General features: G+C 43.8%; 1 protein-coding gene across 3 annotated transcripts in view; it reads left to right on the top strand.

Annotated features, from left to right (window-relative positions):
* ERG (ETS transcription factor ERG) overlaps window positions 1-23,116 on the top strand; it is a 280,491-nt gene that overhangs the window by 66,922 nt on the left and 190,453 nt on the right. For all 3 annotated transcript variants that reach the window (XM_049709977.1, XM_049709979.1, XM_049709978.1), the window contains exon 2: window positions 14,751-14,853. The gene's annotated coding sequence lies outside the window, so the exon portion shown is untranslated. The remainder of the gene's footprint in view (window positions 1-14,750; window positions 14,854-23,116) is intronic.

Here is a 23,116-nt window from a genome sequence, read left to right as displayed (position 1 = left end):
CAACTCAGCTCTCTCCCACCGTGGCCCGTCTACCTACCTGTGTCAGGTGGCTCCAGGCTGCCTCTCTGAGAGATTCTTCCCCTGGAAGTCAGGCACCAGTCCCTCTGCCCCGGCAGCTTGGAACCCTGGGGGTCCCGTGAGGCTCCCCAAATGGTTCTTCTGAAGCTTTGAGCTCTGTGTGTGTGCGTGTGTATGCTTGTGCAATTTCACCATCTAAGTCCATTTTCCCTTCACCCCTTGGGGTGAGGGAGACACTGCACAGACGCTGGCAACACTCCCGCTAAAGAAATGTGGGGTCTCTGACCTCCCCGCTGAGTGTCCCACGTGAGAGCTGTGAGGACCCATGTGCGCTTCTCTCCCTACAACTGTTGGCCCATGGAAATCGCGGGTGGGATCATATTTACAGCACACGGAAATCAGCAGACCCTCCCCGCCCTGACTCTGGATTTTAGAGACGCTCCCTCCCTCCTGTGCATGGGGAAGGGTCAGGCTTCATCCTTGCTCTGCGGGACGGTCCTGGACCACCCGCTATCAGAGGTCTCATAACTTCATGTGCAGAGCGTTGGTCAGCTGAGATCGGCCTCAGTGTACCATGATCATCGGATGCTGTCCATTTGTGCCAGAGTATTTCACACTAAATTAGCGATGTCTAAGGTTTTTCCCCAACTCTAAATCACGCGATGTTTTCATCCTGGTTTTTACCTGACAGTTCTGGTCATTTACTCTGTACCTGTTCAGTTTGCCTGGTTAGCATGGACTCTGGAATGTGCTGCCCTTCTTAGGAGTGGAGGGCTTATTGCCTCAGATGCTGGGAGTGTGGCTGGAAGATGTCTCAGCTGTCGGCCCCCTTTGGGGAGTACCAGCTGCAGATGACGCCCTGCCCAAGGTCATGCCTCCTTCCTGGGGCAGCCAAAGCCTTCTCAGCACAGGGGTACCAGTCAGGTTCTCCAGAGAAGCAGATCCAATAGGATGGATTTAGATACATATGTGTAGATATCTATCTATATCTATATCTATGTCTGCATCTATATATCTAATTTATATCATCTCTATCTGTTTTTATATCTATTTTAATGAGATTTATTTTAAGGAGTTGGCCCACACAACTGTGAAGGCTGGCAAAATCTATAGGATGGACCAGCAGGTTGGAAACTCAGGCAAGAGATGATGTTCCAGTCTTTTTTTTTTAATTGAAGTATAGTTGATTTACAATATTGTGTTAGTTTCTGGTGTACAACAAAGTGATTCAGTTATATATATATATTTTTTTCTGATTATTTTTCATTATAGGATATTACAAGATATTGACTATAATTGCCTGTGCTATATAGTAAGTCCCTGTCTTGTCTATTTTATGTATAGCAGTGTGTATCTGTTAATCCCGTACAGTTAATTTATCCTTCCCCGCCATTCCCCTTTGGTAACCAGAAGTTTGTTTTCTATGTCTGTGAGTCTGTTTCTGTTTTGTAAATAATTCATTTGTATTATGTTTTAGATTCCACATATGTGATATTATTTCATATTTGTCTTTCTCTGTGTGACTTACTTCACTCAGTATGAAAATCTCCAGGTCTCATGTTCCAGTCTTGATTCTGAAATTTGTGGCTGGCAAGCTGGACACTCAGGCAGGATTTCTCTGTTACAGTCTGGAGGCAGAATCCCTTCTTCCCCCCAAACCTCTTTTTTTCTCTTAAGGCCTTCAGCTGATTGGGTGAGGTCCACCCACATTAGGGAGGGTAACCAGCTTTCCTTAAAGTTAACCGATTGTAGATGTTGACCACATGCTCAAAATGCCATCACAGAAACACCTAGACTAGTGTTTGACCAAACAGCTGGGCACCAGAGCCTAGCCCAGTTGACACATAGACTTAACCACACAGCAGGGGTTAAAGGCCTGGCCCCTTGCCCCTGACTCCCAGCTGTGAAAGGCCAGATCAGCTGCAGAGTACCCCAGGGGCATGTGTGAGGCCTTTCCTAGGGCTGCCTGACAGCTCACCTTTCCCCCCACGTCCACGCCTGCTTCCTCCCCCCTGCATCCACAGGATACACCCTGTCAAATGCCCTCCACCTTTATCTCTGACTCAGGTTTTGCTCCCTGAGAACCCATCCTGCAAAACCAGTTAATTAGCAAAACTGAGCTACAGGAGTGGATGCCCTGCCTTGCCTGCCCTGGGTGTGTAATTCACGCTCACTGGAAGTGCTCACCTTTAAATGACTTCTGTGACTCCAGTGGACAAAGTATTTAAAATTCACAAGTAGTCCCCCCAAACTCATTGGAACTTCTTCTCCATAAACCATTTTATGCAACTAATTCAATAGTTCACATTTATTGAGCACTTGCTATGTTCCAAGAACTCTTCTAAGCTTTTGAAATATATTAGTTCATTTAATTCCTCCAAAAGACTTATAAGTAGATATTACTATTGTATCCATTTTATAGATATGCAAATGGAGGCACAGAGAGGCTAAGTCACTCACCCAGGGTCACACAGCTTGTCCTTCTCTCACTCAGGAAGGTATACACACGAAGCGGGGGTAGATGGAAGGGAGGTGATGGGGTTGTCCTGGGTTCAGTCATCCTTCTCAGCACCAAGGGCGGCTGGAATGTTTTCTGGGTCCCAGGTAGACTGAGAGCTGTGAATTGGACTGCGACCAGGGCCTCGTTCTCTGCTTTGGAGGAAAGTTCTCAAGAGTAAGTAGCAGGCTGGTGGTCACAGGGAGAATAAAGAAGACGATGATGTTAATGAGAGCAGCTGAGCTCTCTTCCCAGCCCTGATACATGGGTGTCTGCTCAGCTTCCCTCTGCAAGGTCTCAAGGCTTTCTGTTCGGCTGCCTGTGTTTTTGGTAAATGGGGATGGACACGATGGGGTGGAGAGCGGGTGGTGTGATGTCTGGGTTCACGCCACGTCTGAAACACCAGCGAGGGGAACGCCTTCTGGGAGCATCCCCACTACCCACTCAGCCTGAAATGACATTCTTGAGCCTTCCCAAGAAGGCCACAGTGGCTGGGTGAGATTTTAGGAAGTTGATTCAGAGAATGAATGGACAAAACGTAGCATTTCAGAGACAAGCTAAGGAGAAACTGGGAGGCCTTAAGGCAAAGATTGGCTTGCATGTGTCCATACCTGGGGATTTTTGTCTTTGGGGCATGAGTTGGTTCTGAGTGATCAGGGTAACAGCGTGCAGCTCTCTAAGGGGCATCTTCCCACTCATCCTGGGTTTTAACCAAAAGAGGATCATGGATCTCGGGAGGGGGCCCCATGGTGGAAATGACATGTAGAAACGGTTCAGGGATGCTTGCCTCTTTCTCTTTTCTGCCCTCAAACCAGAGTGTGACTTTTCCTCCACGGAAAAGACAGCAAGGTTCACGGAATAAATCGAGGCAGGCTTTGAATCCTGAGTTCCCATCCCTGCTCATCCACTTAGCAGATCTGTGACCTCAACTTCCTTATCAGAGAAACAAGGAGAGTGATAACCGCCTCCCAGGCTCTCAGTACAGCAGCCGATGGTTGTGCCATAAAGGCTCCACAGTTCGGGTGATGACCGAGGCCATTACTACCACGCAGGGGAATTGCAGCAGCCGTGCTGGGTTAACTGGCTTCTGAGGCATTTCTTACACAAAGCTCAAGTTATTCTATCTGCCATAGAACGAGAAGGGAGAAGGGCCCTCCTTCCTCTTGTTTAGAGAGATAGAGCCAGCCTGGAAGACCTGGTTTCGAGATTGCAAAACCTGGTCACATTTCAGAGGGTTAGACTGGCAAGGAAAAGTCCAGGTACTTGATAGCTCTTTTCCCAGCAAGAAGGAAAAAAAGTGCTGAATAAACGTTATCATTGTATCTCGTGAATGCTGCAAACAGAAAACTCAGAGAAATTTCAAGTGAGAAGATAATCCCCGAACGGAACGGGGTGTGGGTTCAGCAGGCGGGTGTACGGAGGACGAAGGTCAGGCTCGCCCCGCAGGAGGACGACAAGCCCCTTCCATCTCCCTGTAGCCCCTCCCCCAGCCCCCATCTTAGCCACCCTCCCTGCCCTGGGAAACTCTGTCATTGCTCTGCGGCCCCGAGAGAGTCCAAGCCCAGTCCCTGCCTGGACCAAGCCCTGGAGCTCCTGTTCACCTTGCCCAGCTTCATGGGTTGGGGCCTGAGGATGAAATTTTTCATCCTTGGGACTGGAACAGAATGCCCCACCTTCATCAAGACCTCACTTTCCCATTTTCCATCCTTCCTCCTTCTCTCTCCCCCTCCTCTTCCGTGTCCGATGGGCCCCCAGGTCTTGGTATCTCCCCTCCCCTCCATCCTGCCTCCTTGCTCCTTGGCTGGGCTGCCTTCACTCCTGGCTGGACCGTGGTAGCATTTCCCTCCCTGCAGTCAGCTGCCTTGGGAATCTTCCCAAAAGCCTCTTTGGGAAACTCCATTCTACAGATGCTCAAGAGTCCCCAGCTGCTGTTTTCAGAGCAAGGGACACACTTCCTAGCCTGTGCTTTGAGGCTCTCTCGGTGGCTCTGCCTGGCCCACCACGACCCACACAAGCCTTCCTGGTCCAGCCACGGTGCCCACCATCCCACCCTTGGGCTCTCCCGCTCTCCTGCTTTTCTGGAACATCTGCCTGAAGGACTGGCCCAGCTTCTCTCCACACCCTCTGTCTGACGCCTTTGTCCTGCTTTGAAAAGCCCTCCTTGACCACCTCAGGTGATGGCAAAGATGATTTGGTTGTTGTTATGCTGTTTCACAGAGACTTTTACTCACATGCAGAGGTGGCTGCCTTGTGCCCCCTTTATAGGCTCGTGTTCTGCAGTCCTGTTGTACTTGATGGCCTGCGGCACTTATTCCTTCTTCCCGGGCTGCCCTCCTCTCTCATGTCTGTATAACATTCTTCCTCTTTTTCATCATCTGATTTAAATCCTACCACCCAAAGCTGAAGCCCCCTCTTCCTCTTCCCCGAGCTGTCCCAGTGCATCTTATCGAAGCTGCTATGTTGCCCCTTATTCTGTATCATAAAACATTAGGTCACACGCTGACTCTCCCGCAAGGCATGAGAGACACACCTTGGAACTTTTTCATCCTCCCTCACCCCTGGACACAGCTCTCTGCATGATGTCATCAGTTAATACTTATAGAAGGACTTGCTAATGATGTATTTCATGGAAGATTCTGTACGGATGGAATGCAGAGCTGTACAGCCAGAGGCACATTGTAAACTTTGCCTCCTGGGTACAGTAAGTTCCCTACATAGGCACCTCCAAGTTGCAGACTTTCAGAGATGTGAACGTGCGTTCACCCGTCCAATCACATAAGTTGGTTCACGTGTCTGGCGTACATTGTCACGTGCATGCATCCTCTACAAGTGGTTGTACTTTATTGGACAGTACTGTATAGAGTACAGTAGTACAGTATCTTTATTTCAAGCCCAGGATGTCCAGAAGCAAGCGTAAAAGCAGCAGTGAGGTAGCTGGTACTGCTAGGAAGCGCCAAGCGATTATGATGGAAACAAATGAAAATAACTGAGAGAGTGGAGTGAGGCGAAAAGATGGTAGACGTCGCTTGTCCTTATAACTTGAAACGTTCAACCATCGGCGCGATTTTAAAGAACAAGATCATGGAACATGTGAAGTCTGCTGTGCTGATGATGTTGACAGTGATATCGGAGAAATGTGGAAAAGTGATGGAGGAGATGGAGAAACTTCTCAGTGTGTGGATGCAGGGTCAGCATCAGCGTCGAGTCCCGCTCAGCTTAATGCTGATTCAAGAGAAAGCTAAAAGCCTTTATGAAGACTTGAAGAAGAAACACGGCGAAGAATCAGAGGGAACATCTTTGAATGCCAGCCATGGCTGGTTTCATCGGTTCAAGGCTGGAGCCAACCTTCACAACGTACAACTGGCGAGACAGCGAATGCAGATAGGGTAGCTGCCTGGGAATTTCCTGAATTCTCTTTGTCCTAGAGAAAGAACAAAGGGAGACAAGAGGAGAACAATAATTGAAGGACCAGAGAGATTCACGATGCAGGAAATGGCAAGGAGATTTTCGTTACTTGAGGAGGCACTGTTCGTTTTTGAGGCACAGGGCCCGAACGTGGAACAGTACACAGAGGTTGCAGCAGCCGTTCAGAATGCAGTCCAGTGCTACCGTGTCATCTATGATGAGAAAAAAAAGCTACTACCCAGACATCACTGGATTGTTCTTTCAAGAGGGTAGATAGAATTGAATCCAGCAAGGAACCAGAACCTGTGCCATCAGCGTCAGGCGTGAATGAAACTGCAGCTCGCCCTCCGTCTCCTGTTGCTGACGACCCTTCCGCTCTACCATCTCCCACCTCCTCTCCCTCCTCCAGTCAGTAACTCTTCTTGCCTGTTCACTCGATGCCAGCCCCTGGATGCCAGCTGTTGTATGGCACTACTGTACTTTTCAAGGTACTGTACTGTAAGATTAAAAATGTTTTCTTTATGTTTTTTTTTTTTGCGTATTATTTGTGTGAAAAGTATCATAAACCTGTTACAGTGCAGTACTATATAGCCGATTGTGTTCATTGGGTCCCTAGGCTAACTTTGTTGGACTTAACGAACAAATTGGACTTACGAACGCACTCTCAGAATGGAACTCATTCGTGTGTAGAGGACTTACACTGTATCAGCGAAGGGCGTTTGTGGTGAGGCTCGTGATTTCTATTTAAATATATAAGAAGAGTGAAAAATCTTTATTTCCAGATTGTGTCCAGTACAAGTGAGACAGTTTTGATGCAGTTCTCTTAAACTAATCAAAATCAGCAGAAATGGCAAAGCTGATTTCAGTGCTCCTGCGGTGAAAACCCCATCACCAGGGAGGCCAAAGTGTTTCAGCCAAGCTAGTGGACACAGAACTACTTTCAGGATGAGTTCAAGGTTCTTTGAAATGCCTCACTCTTAAAGAGCACAAGGAAACCTTTCCCAGTTAATATTCTGTAAGTATTTGGCAGTTGGTTTGTTTTTTAAAGGCAGATAATGTAGAGAATTATCTGCATTATTGGAGAGCCTAAGAATTTTTTCTTTCTGCCTTTTAGGCCAGTTGATTTTCCTTAGGAAAAGCTTCTAACTCTCCTGACTTGCCTCTTCATACTGTATTCAAAATAAACACATTAGAGGGATGCTGAAAGAAGAATTTCATCTGAAAGAGATGCTCTGTGATATTCTCTGGGTCCCTTACATAGGATATCACTATTAATTTAAGTTATTTTCATTTTTGCTCTGTTATAGATCTTGCTGCTCAGGAATTTTGCATTTATAATATTGAGATGGTAATACAATATTGATTAATTTAACTAGCAATTAGTTATTTTATATGCATCCTCTAAAGCAGTTAGGCATTAACAGTGTTTTACTTTTTTCTGCCCAGTGTTGTCAATTTAAAAATATGAAACAGGGCTTCCCTGGTGGCGCAATGGTTGAGAGTCCGCCTGCCAATGCAGGGGACACGGGTTCGTGGCCCGGTCCGGGAAGATCCCACATGCCGCGGAGCGGCTGGGCCCGTGAACCATGGCCGCTGAGCCTGCGCGTCCGGAGCCTGTGCTCCGCAACGGGAGAGGCCACAACAGTGAGAGGCCCGCGTACCGCAAAAACAAACAAAAAAACCCAAAAAACAAAATATAAAAATAAAAATATGAAACAGACCTCGTTGTTTGCACAGATGGCTGTTGAAGCAGTTGCTGTCTGTAAGATGTGACCTTGTGATGACATCAAGACAACATTCATTTTGAAGGCCAAATTCGCTTCTAAAACAGACTTTGGGATTCTGTTCTCAAAGATATATTTTGTTTGATGAACTTTCTTAGAAATACATCATGTCCCTTTAATCTGTGGCCTGCTTGTCAGTTGTCTGCCGTTATGAAATGACTAAATATTTATGTTTTTCCAGTTGAGCTTAGGGAAAAAACACAACTCTGGTAAATGTGTTTCCTTTAACAGAAGGCTCAGTGTAAAACGGGAGAGAAGTAGTATTTATAGTTGTTTTCCCTTTTCTGGATGTCACCCGCCTTTCAAACGCAGCCTGTTTTCTTTCAAATGTCTCTTTTTTACTGGGGACCTCGAGGCAGACCATGGACCCCAGACCGAGGGGCTGTGGAGCCGTTTGGTGGCTGTGCGTCTTGTCCTGGTGGAAGGCGGCGGCCACCCCCCTGCCTCTGCCATCAGCCCGATCAGCTTGAATGCTTTCACATGCGCATGACGAGGCCAAGAAGGAGAGAAAGACCCAGTGTCCCTTCCTCCAAGGACATCACAGGCTCGTAAGGCGCGTTAATGTCCAGGTTCGTTTTGCTCTCTCCTTGGAAAAAGAATAAGGGAAGAAGCATGAAGGATGGAGGTTGACTTAAGGCTGTGAATGGCAGAAAGGCTGACCCTAAGGAACAAAATGAAATGAAACCAAACAACCACAAAACAAAACAAAACAAAACTGACAGGCAGCCTCCCGGCGTGGCCATGCATGGCACAGACTTGATTCCTGAAGACTCTTGCCAGTTTCTTCCGGCAGAACTGCTCTGGTATATTTTTTACCATGTTTCTCTAAGACGGAGAGTCAGTGGACCCCCTCTGGGGAATTTGAAGAGCTGCCAGGAATTGCCTCGCTGAGTTCTGAGAGTGGATAAGGCAGCACAGTGATTTACAAGTGGAAAGGTACACACGTGTGCGCACGAACGATGTCAAGTTGAGGGATGGTAACGATGAACAGCATACGACGTTTTGGGTTCTAAGCAGGTTCAAGAGGCAGAAGAGCTGATGTGGATGCGATTTCAGAGCACTGCCGTGTTTTCTAGCTCTGGAACGCCATCTCCCTAGTTTCTGCCCTACCTACAAGTGACATGTCTCAGGGACTCAGCTACTGGCAGAGCAGCTGCTTTGGTTGGTCTTCACAGATTTCCTCACCATCACCTCTTAACTTAACAGTAATTTCAGGGCCTTTTTTCTCTGCTTGGCTTCTGGAGCACAGGTGTGCCAGGGCTGGCACCTCGGACTTACTAGAAAGATGGCCCATATCTCTGTTCAACTCTGTACTCAGGTACTTCTGTTAGTTTCTTGAAATTGCCCAGGATAGGGATAGTTACTCCACAAGAATTGCCAAATGCTTCAAATCAGAGGATTTCCCCTGGAGAGCCGGTTGCTAAACATTTAGTAACACACCACTTCTGAGACACTGGCGTCCCTTCCACCCGCCAGAGCTGACATTATGGCCTGGCCTTTCCTCTGTCTCTTCAAGACTGGACTGTCCCTGATCCTCTGTCTCTAGAATCTATCTCTGCTACTACACCTTTCCCTTTATCCCACCTATAAACGTACCTGCTTTTCTTATCCTTAAGAAACCAGCTAGACAAATAAGATAAACCTTCTTCTAATTGCATCGTAAACTTCTTGAGGGCAGGACTGAGTCTTGTGCACTCTTGCATTCCTAGCTACTGGCCATTTCTGACACATAGTAGGCATGCAACAAATGTTGGGTGAGTGAACACGTGTTTCTTTTTTTCTTAAACTGCTTTCCCCTTTTCTCTCTTTGTTGCTTAGTGCCTTTCATGAATAGCCTATGTTGACCTTCCTATATCCTCCCAACCTTCCACTAGCAAACCTTTGGAAACTGGCAACATTATTGGAGGTCACCCAGAGGTTCTGACTTGCCGAATCCAATACCTTTTTGTCAACTTGTGTGGTTGGTTGATTGAATTTCTCATTCGTATTCAGCTCTCTGGAGATCAACGCTGTGAACTGTTTCTGCCTTACTGAATGTCCTTCCTTGGCCTCCAGGACTTGGGTCCTTTCTAGATTTTTCCTAATTCTCTGACTGCTCCTCCCTGTTTCTTGGTTGTCCAGTTTTCTTCCTTCAGTCTCTCAAATAGTTCAGGTGCTCTGCTCAATTGGATTCTGCCTGCATACCTCCGTTGTGGGAGTTATTCTGCAGCTGAGGGTCAAGCGTGGTAATGGGGGAGTTGGTATTTGTGATTGTTCCTTTACAACCTTGTCTTTCCCACTAGACTCTCAACTCATGGCAGAGCCCACCTCTAGTTAGTGCTTAACTCAGTGATGGCACCTGGAGGAAACTGACTTAGTGGATGTTGGATAGATGGATGGATGGGTGGATGATGGATGGATAGATTGTTGGATGGATGGATGGATGATGGATGGATAGATGGGTGGATGGATGGATGGATGGATGGATGATGGATGGATAGATGGGTGGATGGATGGATGGATGGGTGGATGATGGATGGATGGATGATGGATGGGTAGATGGATGGATGGATGGATGGATGATGGATGATGGATGGATAGATGGGTGGATGGATGGATGGATGGGTGGATGATGGATGGATGGATGATGGATGGGTAGATGGATGGATGGATGATGGATGAATTGATGGATGGATAGATTGATGGATGGATAGATGGATGGATAGATGGATGGATAGATGGATGGATGGATAGATGGATGGATAGATGGATGGATAGATGGATGGATGGGTGGATGATGGATGAATTCATGGATGGATAGATTGATGGATCATGGATGGATGGATGATGGATAATGGGTGATGGATGAATGAATGGAGGAACAATTGAGTGAATGAATGGATTTGAAGGGTAGGTTGAACTTAGATTGTGGAAAGAAACAAGTATCAACATAACTTCTTAATTATAGAGACAAGTCATTCGACATTTCTGAACTGTGTTCTGAGAGTAAAAGACACTCTACAGTGTGCCTCTCCTGCGTACTTTTTCACTTTCATACCTTTGCTCATCTCTCTCCTCTACCTTATATGCTCTCCTCCCTGTTCCCATCTATTGAATACTAAGTGCCTATGGTATACTCACTCCTGTGAAGAGGCATTGCCATTCCATGAGGCTAGATGGAATTGCCACCTCTTTTGTACTTCTCTTAAGACCCTCACCACATTCTGCCTCCAATCAGTCATTTAACCAGAAGTGTAATCCCCCCATCAAATCCTTTGTTTACTGAGGGCACCATTCTGTGTCACCTCTAGTACCTGGACACTCAATACATATATAGACTGAGATAGATCACTTATCTTGATAATAGTTATTTGTTTCTCAAGTCTTAAGATATAATGTTATAAGTAGGAAGATTTATGGGCTGGGCTAATTTCCAGCAGATCATTTTATTTAAAAAATTAGAACAGAAAAGTGTATCCAGCATGTCTGTTTGAGTTGGACACAGATAATAAAAGAGAGGAAGGTGGCTCTTTTGAACATAGACACTGTAGTCTATAGGATGCTTCGTGTCTTCGGGGTTGATTAATCCTGCTGTCCCCCACCCAAAGCAGAATCTCAGGGGACTGCCTTCATTTTTTCCCCTGACATCGCAGCATATTGGTTTTGTCCTCAGGTCCCCACCTCTCATGGTTCTGAGATGGCTGTCACAGTTCCAACTGTCCCCAAGACAGGACAATATCACATGACCTTTCTTTGTCAGCCAAGAGACTTTCTCCAGAAGTCCTCTTGTTATGTCCCCCAGGGTTGAATTGGCCAAAATGATATCACATGCTCATCCCTAAACCAATCAGTGGCAAGAGGAATGGGTGCCCAATGATCAGATTTGCCCCTGAAGTTGGGGCAGGGTCAGCCTTTGCCAGGGCATGTCGGGGGGCTGGGCTACATACCCAAGCAAAGTTGGGTTTCCTTTCTCAGGAGAAGGGGGCAGCCAGTGTGTCCGCTGCCTTTGCTACCTGTGGGGAGGGGGCTATAAACAGATGAGCGGGCTCACAGTTCACCATGACTGTCCCCGGTGTCGCTGCTGGGAATGAAGCCTTTCCACAAAAGACGGCTGTTGTTCACTCAAGGTCCGGGGTGTTTTCTGTCGAGAAGGCAGCAGCTCTCTAGGACATCTAGTTTTCCATCTTCCCAGTAGCTGACCTCAGCTTATGAAACATTCACTGTTGCTGACACAGGTGGCCAGGAAAATCTGTGCGTAGGGAGTGGCTTCTTGTCTGCGTGTTTATGGAACGAGGACATTGCATGTCCCTGGACATACGATGCCTTGTGTCTCTTCTCTTGGCACTGCCACAAACACTGTCTCCTTGGACTCGCACCATCCCTGTCTAACCCATGGCTTGCAGATGGGCAGACTGAGGTGGAGAGCGGTCTGCTGGCCACTGGTGGTCAGCACCAATCTGGCCCTGAGCCCAGTCTCTCTGTGCACTGCGACTGCTTTGCAAATTAAACTTGCCCTTGAGATGCTCAGGTGTGTTTAACTTTGACCATTTCCAGTGAGAATTTTCCAACGATCACGATCACATGTGTTCTCCTACTGCGTAGATCAGGGGGCTCATTGGATCCAGGGGTGATGGGGTTCAGAGCACTTGACCTTGGCAGGGCTGGGCCCCATGTTCTTCATCCTGTGCTTTCTGCAGGACCGAGGGCTGTTCAGCTGGCTTGAGCCGTTTGCTCTCATACCAAGGTTCTCAAATGGCTGTGTTTTTTGACTTCTTGAGTCTGGTTTGCATAATTTTCTGACTTTTCTGCTTTGATTGGGCCGGTTGTTACCTCACGCGGCTGGTAGCGTGCCTTTTCTCTGGCAAAGCTTCTCTCTCCCTAGACTTCGTGACATCTTTTTGGATCCTTCGTGGGCTTCTCAGCTGCATTACGGATAATTTACGTTGTCAGATAAATGCCCTCTGGATAGATGAAATATTAATAACGTTATAACGCTAATTTAAAAATACCCATTGCACATATTTAATAGAATCTTCTCTGGCCTTTGCTCTTGTCTTTAAATCAGGTCCAATGATATTCAATCATAAATCAAGTGTTTCTTTTGGCATAGAAGAGGTTTGGGCACGAAAACATACTATAGGATGACACAGTATAGGAAATTTTAGCCCAGGCTTTTAAAACCCATGTTCCCTTTGCAGCAATTGGAAACTAAATACTATTTTAACCACTTGTCCGTGGAAAGCATTTAACCAAATAATAGTCAATATTGGCTTTTGGATTTAGAGAAAAAGAAATTTGGAAACACCTTAATTAACTCAAGATCTGTGTGGCCATGCGAAGCATGACCTAATTCACTGCTGTCCCCTCCTTTCCTGCTGAGCAGCCTGTCTCTGAGCATGGGAGGCCCCATGGTTCCTTGAGGCTGGACGCTTATCCCACTTCACTGTGAAGAAAACACTTTGCAAACGTGTTTAGGATTATACAATCATTATTATGTAGTTCTTCTCTGATTATCCAGATGCATATTCTTGGTTCTGAAAATTTGGAAAATGCCCATGATTATAAAGAAGAAAATAAGACTCCCCAGAAATCACATTGGAAACCCAAAGACCACTTCCAGTAGCGACTTCCTGCACTTTCTTAGAGCCTTCCTCCTCTTTCTATCTCCCCTCTTGTTTTTTTTTTTTAATTTTTATTGGAGTCTAGTTGATTTACAATGTTGTTAGTTTCTGCTGTACAGCAAAGTGACTCAGTTATACATATACATATATCCACTCATTTTTTTTAGATTATTTTCCCATATAGGCCATTACAGAGCATTGAGTAGAGTTCCCTGTGCTATACAGTAAGTCCTTATTAGTTATCTATTTTATATATAGTAGTGTGTGTATGTCAACCTTATCCTCCCAGTTTATCCCTCCCCTTATCCCCTGTAGAAAACAAACCGTAAGTTTGTTTTCTACATCTGTGACTCTACTTCTGTTTTGTAACTAAGTTCATTTGTACCCTTTTTCCTCTCTTGTTTTTTCATCCATCTGTTTTCTGTTTATGATATTGGAATCAGACTATATATATGGTTTGTATCCTAATTTTCCACCAAGAATTTGGGTTTTCCATATCCTACCGAACCCTTTGCCCCACCAGTTGGGCAATTTGGTTTAAATATCTTGATGCCCAGGCCTGCAGCCTTCAGGTGGAGTTGGCTGGGGCCTCTTGGGTGGAGTGGGAGTCTCAGTTGGTCTGTGGAACCATTTATAAATAATATTGTCCATTGCAAATATTGATTTTGATGCAATACTTAAGGATTTTCTAACTTGAAAATATTTTTGACTGAAAAAGCTGCCGTTTGCAATTAGTCATGTTGTGAGGATTTTGTTAAATGTACTAAATATTTTGGGATTGGATATTTGATTTGGAGACTTGCATAAGCACAGAAATTCCTGTATCTCCAAAAACAAAACAAAACAAAAAAAAAACCAGAGAGATTGGATTTTAGAGCTGCACCGACAGGCATATTCTGAGGAAGATTTTTTATTTTTATTTTTTTAATATGGTAGTTCTCTAATCTCTTAAAAATAATATGGATCCTTGTGGCATCTACAAATTAAAAAGACTGTTTGTTTCCTGGGACTAAAACAGTTGTTTAATTACAGTTCTCAGGATGTTGAATAAACCCCATTACTCTTTGTTTTGAGAAAACAAAAGTGCTAAAGTAATGATCTGGGGAAACCATTATTACTAAAGCTGTGGGCTGTGAGGAAAGGAAAACATTTTCAAAATATTTTCTTTGCAAAAGTATACGTGGTCTTCAGTATATCCATTCAGGCTTGGCCCTCATTTCATTCCTAATTTTTGCTTTGTAATGCTGAACTTCCCTGGGAGAAATGTTGCCCCATCTCCCTCCCTCCCTTTTTTTTTTTGAAAGTAAGAATTTTAAGTTCATTCCCCTTTTAGGATATTTTAAAGTAATGTTTCAGAAATAGGATTTGTCACTAAATGTATAGTCGATCCTTGGTTTTAATATTTGGGAAAAAACCAGGGCTTAATATATTGAAATTCTCTTTCAGGTTGTTCCAAGATCTTTGAAGACCCAGGAAAAAGCCGTGTTGACCAAAAGGAAGACAAATGACTCACAGAGAGAAAAGATGGGGGAGCCAAGGGCAATTAAAGGTAAAACAACAAAACCCAGAAAACCCTACCTTTCCTAGTCAAGAATTTTTAGAAAAATGTGAATGTAAATATTTTATATCTTCAGTATTTGATATTTGTGGTCCCAGACCTCCAAAGACCTTTTCTTTGGTCCTTTGGTGTACTTAGAGGACTTATATTGGTTCCATTGATTCTCCTGCACAAATGAGATGCCCCTCGCCCAGTACAACCTATTCCTGCCTTCAACACTGTAGAGTTTTTTTTTTAAGAGAAAAACCCCCCATAAAATCAGTGGGGGGAATCTTATTTCACAGGTGTCTTAAGACTCTCAACTATTTAAATGAACAAAAACTGGATATTACAGATCATGTATGATGTTTCATTTATGCAGCATAGAATAGCAATGACCTAGTGGATCTACACTGAGGAAAGAAACCTTGGCTATACATCAATGGCTAAATGAATGTATAGTTAGCTATATTTAGAGTTTAGTAAGTTCTTCATGCATCATTTTATTGTATTTTTTTTTTAGGTGGGAGAACTTTATTTTATTTAATTTTTTTTTTTATTTTTTAACATCTTTATTGGAGTATAATTGCTTTACAATGGTGTGTTAGTTTCTGCTTTATAACAAAGTGAATCAGCTATACATATACATATATCCCCATATCTCCTCCCTCTTGTGTTTCCCTCCCACCCTTCCTATCCCACCCCTCTAGGAGGTCACAAAGCACCGAGCTGATCTCCCTGTGCTATGCGGCTGCTTCCCACTAGCCATCTATTTTATATTTGGTAGTGTATATATGTCCATGCCACTCTCTCACTTCATCGCAGCTTCCCCTTACCCATCCCCGTGTCCTCAAGGCCATTCTCTATGCCTGCGTCTTTATTCCTGTCCTGCCCCTAGGTTCTTCATAACCATTTTTTTTTTCTAGATTCCATATATTTGTGTTAGCATTCAGTATTTGCTTTTCTCTTTCTGACTTACTTCACTCTGTATGACAGACTCTAGGTCCATCCACCTCACTACAAATAACTCAATTTTGTTTCTTTTTATGGCTGAGTAATATTCCATTGTATATATGTGCCACATCTTCTTTATCTATTCATCTGTCACTGGACACTTAGGTTGCTTCCATGTCCTGGCTATTGTAAATAGAGGTGCAAAGAACATTGTGGTGCATGACTCTTTTTGAATTATGGTTTTCTCAGGGTATATGCCCAGTAGTGAGATTGCTGGGTCGTATAGTAGTTCTATTTTTAGTTTTTAAAGGAACCTCCATACTGTTCTCCATAGTGGCTGTATCAATTTACATTCCACCAACAGTGCAAGAGGGTTCTCTTTTCTTCACACCCTCTCCAGCATTTATTGTTTGTAGATTTTTTGATGATGGCCATTCTGACTAGTATCAATGAGGTGATACCTCATTGTACTTTTGATTTTCATTTCTCTACTGATTAGTGATGTTGACCATCCTTTCATGTGTTTGTTGGCAGTCTGTGTATCTTCTTTGGAGAAATGTCTCTTTAGGTCTTCTGCCGATTTTTGGTTTGGGTTGTTTGTTTTTTTGATTTTGAGCTGCATGAGCTACTTGTATATTTTTGAGATTTATCCTTTGTCAGTTGCTTCCTTTGCAAATATTTTCTCCCATTCTGAGGGTTGTCTTTTCATCTTGCTTATAGTTTCCTTTGCTGTGCAAAAGCATTTAAGTTTCATTAGGTCCCATTTGTTAATTTTTGTTTCTATTTCCATTTCTCTAGGAGGTGGGTCAAAAAGGATGTTGCTGTGATTTATGTCATAGAGTGTTCTGCCTATGTTTTCCTATAAGAGTTTTATAGTGTCTGGCCTTACATTTAGGCCTTTAATCCATTTGGAGTTTATTTTTGTGTACAGTGTTAGGGAGTATTCTAATTTCATTCTTTTACATATAGCTGTCCAGTTTTCCCAGCACCACTTATAGAAGAGGCTGTCTTTTCTCCATTGTATATTCTTATCTCCTTTATCAGAGGTAAGGTGACCGTATGTGCGTGGGTTTATCTCTGGGCTTTCTATCCTGTTCCATTGATCTATAGTTCTGTTTTTGTGCCAGTACCATACTGTCTTGATTACAGTAGCTTTATAGTATAGTCTGAAGTCAGGGAGTGTGATTCCTCCAGCTCCGCTTTTCTTTCTCAAGGTTGCTTTTGCTTTTTGGGTTCTTTTGTGTTTCCATACAAATTGAGAAATTTTTTGTTCTAGATCTGTGAAAAAAGCCATTGGTAGTTTGATAGGGATTACATTGAATCTGTAGATTGCTATGGGTAGTATAGTCATTTTCACAATGTTGATTCTTCCAATCCAAGAACATGGTATATCTCTCCATCTGTTTGTATCATCTTTAATTTCTTTCATCAGTGTCTTATAGTTTTCTGCATACAGGTCTTTTGTCTCCTTAGGTAGGTTTATTCATAGGTATTTTATTCTTTTTGTTGCAATGGTAAATGGGAGTGTTTCCTTAACTTCTCTTTCAGATTTTTCATCATTAGTGTATAGGAATGCAAGAGATTTCTGTGCCCTAATTTTGTATCCTGCTACTCTACCAAATTCATTGATTAGCTCTAGTAGTTTCCTGGTAGCTTCTTTAGGATTCTCTAATGTATAATATCATGTCACCTGCAAACAGTGACATTTTTACATCTTCTTTTCCGATTTGGATTCCTTTTATTTCTTTTTCTTCTATGATTGCCGTGGCTAAAACTTCCAAAACTATGTTGAATAATAGTGGTGAGAGTGGGCAACCTTGTCTTGTTCCCGATCTTAGTGGAAATGGTTTCAGTTTTTCACCATTGAAAATGATGTTGGCTCTGGGTTTGTCATATATGCTCTTTATTATGTTGAAGAAAGTTCCCTCAATGCCTACTTTCTGCAGGGTTTTTATCATAAATGGGTGTTGAATTTTGTCGAAAGCTTTTTCTCCATGTATTGAGATGATCATATGGTTTTTATCCTTCAATTTGTTAATATGGTGTATCACATTGCTTGGTTTGCGTATATTGAAGAATCCTTGCATTCCTGGGATAAACCCCACTTGATCATGGTGTATGATCCTTTTAATGTGCTGTTGGATTCTTTTTGCTAGTTTTTTGTTGAGGATTTTTGCATCTATGTTCAGCAGTGATACTGGCCTGTAGTTTTCTTTCTTTGTGACATCTTTGTCTGGTTTTGGTGTCAGGGTGATGGTGGCCTCGTAGAATGAGTTTGGGAGTGTTCCTCCCTCTGCTTTATTTTGGAAGAGTTTGAGAAGGATAGATGTTAGCTCTTCTCTAAATGTTTGATAGAATTCGCCCGTGAAGCCATCTGGTGCTGGGCTTTTGTTTGTTGGAAGATTTTAAATCACAGTCTCAATTTCAGTGCTTGTGATTGGTCTGTTTGTATTTTCTATTTCTTCCTGGTTCAGTCTCGGAAGGTTGTGCTTTTCTAAGAATTTGTCCATTTCTTCTAGGTTGTCCATTTTATTGTCATAGAGTTGCTTGTAGTAATCTCTCATCATCCCTTGTATTTCTGCAGTGTCAGTTGTTACTCCTCCTTTTTCATTTCTAATTCTATTGATTTGACACTTCTTCCTTTTTTCCTTGATGATTCTGGCTAATGGTTTATCAATTTTGTTTATCTTTTAGTTTTATTGATCTTTGCTATCGTTTCCTTCATTTCTTTTTCATTTATTTCTGATCTGATCTTTATGATTTCTTTCCTTCTGCTAACTTTGGTGTTTTTTTGTTCTTCTCTCTATAATTGCTTTAGGTGTAAGGTGAGGTTGTTTATTTGAGATGTTTCTTGTTCCTTGAGATTGGATTGTATTGCTATAAACTTCCCTATTAGAACTGTTTTGGGTTGTCGTGTTTTCATTGTCATTTGTTTCTAGGTATTTTGATTGATTTCTTCAGTGATCTCTTGGTTATTAAGTAGTATATTGTTTAGCCTCCCTGTGTTTGTATTTTTTACAGATTTTTTACTGTCATTGATATCTAGTCTCATAGCATTGTGTTCGGAAAAGATACTTGATATGATTTCAATTTTCTTAAATTTACCAAGGCTTGAGTTGTGACCCAAGATATGATCTGTCCTGGAGAATGTTCCATGAGCACTTGAGAAGAAAATGTATTCTGTTGTTTTTGGATGGAATGTCCTATAAATATCAATTAAGTCCATCTTGTTTAATGTATCATTTAAAGCTTGTGTTTCCTTATTTATTTTCATTTTGGATGATCTCTCCATTGGTGAAAGTGGGGTGTTAAAGTCCCCTACTATGATTGTGTTACTGTTGATTTTCCCTTTTATGGCTGTTAGCATTTGCCTTATGTATTGAGGTGCTCCTATGTTCAGTGTATAAATATTTACAATTGTTATATCTTCTTCTTGGATTGATCCCTTGATTATTATGTAGTGTCCTTCTTTGTCTCTGTAATAGTCTTTATTTTAAAGTCTATTTTGTCTGATATGAGAATTGCTACTCCAGCTTTCTTTTGATTTCCATTTGCATGGAGTATCTTTTTCCATCCCCTTATTTTCAGTCGATATGTGTCCCCAGGTCTGAAGTGGGTCTCTTATAGATAGCATATATACGGGTCTTGTTTCTGTATCCATTCACCCAGTCCATGTCTTTTGGTTGGAGCATTTAATCCATTTACATTTAAGGTAATTATTGATATGTATGTTCCTATTACCATTTTCTTAATTGTTTTGGGTTTGTTTTTGTAGGTCCTTTTCTTCTCTTGTGTTTCCCACTTAGAGAAGTTCCTTTAGCATTTGTTGTAGAGTTGGTTTGGTGGTGCTGAATTCTCTTAGCTTTTGCTTGTCTGTAAAGGTTTTAATTTCTCCATCGAATCTGAATGAGATCCTTGCTGGGTAGAGTAATCTTGGTTGTAGTTTCTTCCCTTTAATCATGTTAAATATGTCCTGCCACTCCCTTCTGGCTTGCAGAGTTTCTGCTGAGAGATCAGCTGTTAACCTTATGGGGATTCCCTTGTGTGTTATTTGTTGCTTTTCCCTTGCTGCTTTTAATATTTGTTCTTTGTATTTAATTTTTGATAGTTTGATTAATATGTGTCTTGGCGCGTTTCTCCTTGGATTTATCCTATATGAGACTCTCTGTGCTTCGTGGACTTGATTAAATATTTCCTTTCCCATATTAGGGAAGTTTTCAACTATAATCTCTTCAAATATTTTTTCAGTCCCTTTCTTTTTCTCTTCTTCTTCTGGGACCACTATAATTCGAATGTTGGTGCGTTTAATTTTGCCCCAGAGGTCTCTGAGACTGTCGTCAATTCCTTTCATTCTTTTTTCTTTATTCTGCTCTGCAATAGTTATTTCCACTATTTTATCTTCCAGGTCACTTATCTGTTCTTCTGCCTAAGTTGTTCTGCTATTGATTCCTTCTAGAGAATTTTTAATTTCATTTATTGTGTTGTTCATCATTGTTTGGTTGCTCTTTCATTCTTCTAGGTCCTTGTTAAGCGTTTCTTGTATTTTCTCCATTTTATTTCCAGGATTTTGGATCATCTTTACTATCATTATTCTGAATTCTTTTTCAGATAGACTGCCTATGTCCTCTTCATTTGTTATGTCTGGTGGGTTTTTCCCTTGCTGCTCATCTGCTGTGTGTTTTTCTGTCTTCTCATTTTGCTTTTACTCTGTTTGGGGTCTCCTTGTGGCAGGCTGCAGGTTCGTAGTTCCCATTGTTTCTGGTGTCTTCCCCCAGTGGCTAAGGTTGGTTCAGTGGGTTGTGTATGGCTCCTGGTGGAGGGAACTAGTGCCTGTGTTCTGGTGGATGAAGCTGGATCTTGTCTTTCTGGTGGGCAGGACCACGTCTGGTGGTGTGTTTTGGGGGTGTCTGTGACCTTATTATGATTTTAGGCAGCCCCTCTGCAATTGGGTGGGGTTGTGTTCCTGTCTTGCTAGTTGTTTGGGACAGGGTGTCCAGCACTGTAGCTTGCTGGTCGTTGAGTGGATCTGGGTCTTAGTGTTGAGATGGAGATCTCTGGGAGAGCTTTTGCTGTTTGCTATTACGTGGAGCTGGGAGGTCTCAGGTGGACCAATGTCCTGAACTTGGCTCTCCCAGCTCAGAGGCTCAGGCCTGACACTAAGCCACAACCCCAAGACCCCGTCAGCCACACGGGTCAGAAGAAAAAGGAGAAAGAAAGAAAGAAAGAAGGAGAGAGAGAGAGAGAGAAAGAAAAGAAAAAAGTTATTAAAATTAAAAAATATTAAAAATAAAAAAATTAAAAAGCAATAAACAAAAAGGAAAGAAGAGAGCAACCAAACCAAAAAACAAATCCACGAATGATAACAAGCGTTAAAAACTATACTAAAAAAAAAAAAAAAAAAAAACAGAAAAGGGAAAGACAGAACCTTAGGACAAATGGTAAAAGCAAAGCTATACAGACAAAATCACACAAAGAAGCATACACATACACACTCACAAAAAGAGATAAAGGAAAAAAATATACATATATTGTTGCTCCCAAAGTCCACCTCCTCAATTTGGGATGATTCGTTGTCTATTCAGGTATTCCGCAGATGCATGTACATCAGGTTGATTGTGGAGATTTAATCTGCTGCTTCTGAGGCTGCTGGGAGAGATTTCCCTTTCTCTTCTTTGTTCTCACAGCTCGCAGGGGCTCAGCTTTGGATTTGGCCCCGCCTCTGCGTGTAGGTCGCCGGAGGGCGTCTGTTCTTCGCTCAGACAGGACGGGGTTAAAGGAGCAGCTGATTCGGGGGCTCTGGCTCACTCAGGCCGGGGGGAGGGAGGGGCACGGAGTGCGGGGCGAGCCTGCGGGGGCAGAGGCCGCTGTGACGTTGCACCAGCCTGAGGCGCGCCGTGCGTTCTCCCAGGGAAGTTGTCCCTGGATCCCGGGACCCTGGCAGTGGCGGGCTGCACAGGCTCCCGGGAGGGGAGGTGTGGAGAGTGACCTGTGCTCGCACACAGGCTTCTTGGTGGCAGCAGCAGCCTTAGCGTCTCATGCCCGTCTCTGGGGTCCGCGCTGTTAGCCGCGGCTCGCGCCTGGCTCTGCAGCTCCTTTAAGCGGCGCTCTTAATCCCCTCTCCTCATGCACCAGGAAACCAAGAGGTAAGAAAAAGTCTCTTGCCTCTTCAGCAGGTCCAGACTTTTCCCCGGACTCCCTCCCGGCTAGCCATGGCGCACTGGCCCCCTTCAGGCTGTGTTCACGCCGCCAACCCCAGTCCTCTCCCTGCGCTCCGACCGAAGCCCGAGCCTCAGCTCCCAGCCCCGCCCGCCCCGGCGGGTGAGCAGACAAGCCTCTCGGGCTGGTGAATGGCGGTCGGCACCGATCCTCTGTGCGGGAATCTCCCCGCTTTGCCCTCCGCACCCCTGTGGCTGTGCTCTCCTCCGCGGCTCCGAGGCTCCCTCGCTCTGCCACCCACAGTCTCTGCCCGTGAAGGGGCTTCTAGTGTGTGGAAACCTTTCCTCCTTCACAGCTCCCTCCCAACTGGTGCAGGTCCCGTCCCTATTCTTTGTCTCTGTTTTTTCTTTTGCCCTACCGAGGTACGTGGGGAGTTTCTTGCCTTTTGAGAGGTCTGAGGTCTTCTGCCAGCGTTCAGTAGGTGTTCTGTAGGAGTTGTTCCACATGTAGATGTATTTGTGATGTATTTGTGGGGAGGAAGGTGACTTCCACGTCTCACTCCTCTGCCATCTTGAAGGTCTCTCCTGTAGAGTTTTTAAAATCACTGCTTTCTGGGCTTCCCTGGTGGCGCAGTGGTTGAGAGTCCGCCTGCCGATGCAGGGCACACGGGTTCGTGCCCCGGTCTGGGAGGATCCCACATGCCGCGGAGTGGCTGGGCCCGTGAGCCATGGCCACTGAGCCTGCGCATCCGGAGCCTGTGCTCCGCAACGGGAGAGGCCACAACAGTGAGAGGCCCGCATACCGCAAAAAAAAAAAAAAAAAAAAAAAAAAAAAAAAAAAATCACTGCTTTCTAAGTACTTCAGTCATCACAACTCTTCCCTTCTACACTGCCTTCCACTTTCTTCTGTGCCTTCCAGAAGAGCCAAAGGGCCAAGAACAGTGTCCACAGGCCTGTACTTTTATGATAACTATATTTTTTCTGTCCTGTTACTAGGTTTGGTTCATAGTTATTTTAGAGTTATTTTGCCTGAATTCAATTGAAACCTCATTTCGAGAGGCACACACAGGGATTGAGTCTACACATTCATTAGCTATGCAAAAAAATAAATAAATAAAGGTGGAGGATTTCAGCACTTTATCTACAAATCATGCCCCTTAGCTCTT

Source organism: Orcinus orca, chromosome 5 (genome assembly GCF_937001465.1).
Source record: "Orcinus orca chromosome 5, mOrcOrc1.1, whole genome shotgun sequence".
NCBI classification, from domain to species: Eukaryota; Metazoa; Chordata; class Mammalia; order Artiodactyla; family Delphinidae; genus Orcinus; species Orcinus orca.
Note: the sequence above shows the minus strand (reverse complement) of the source record. Positions and strands in the feature narration are given on the sequence as shown.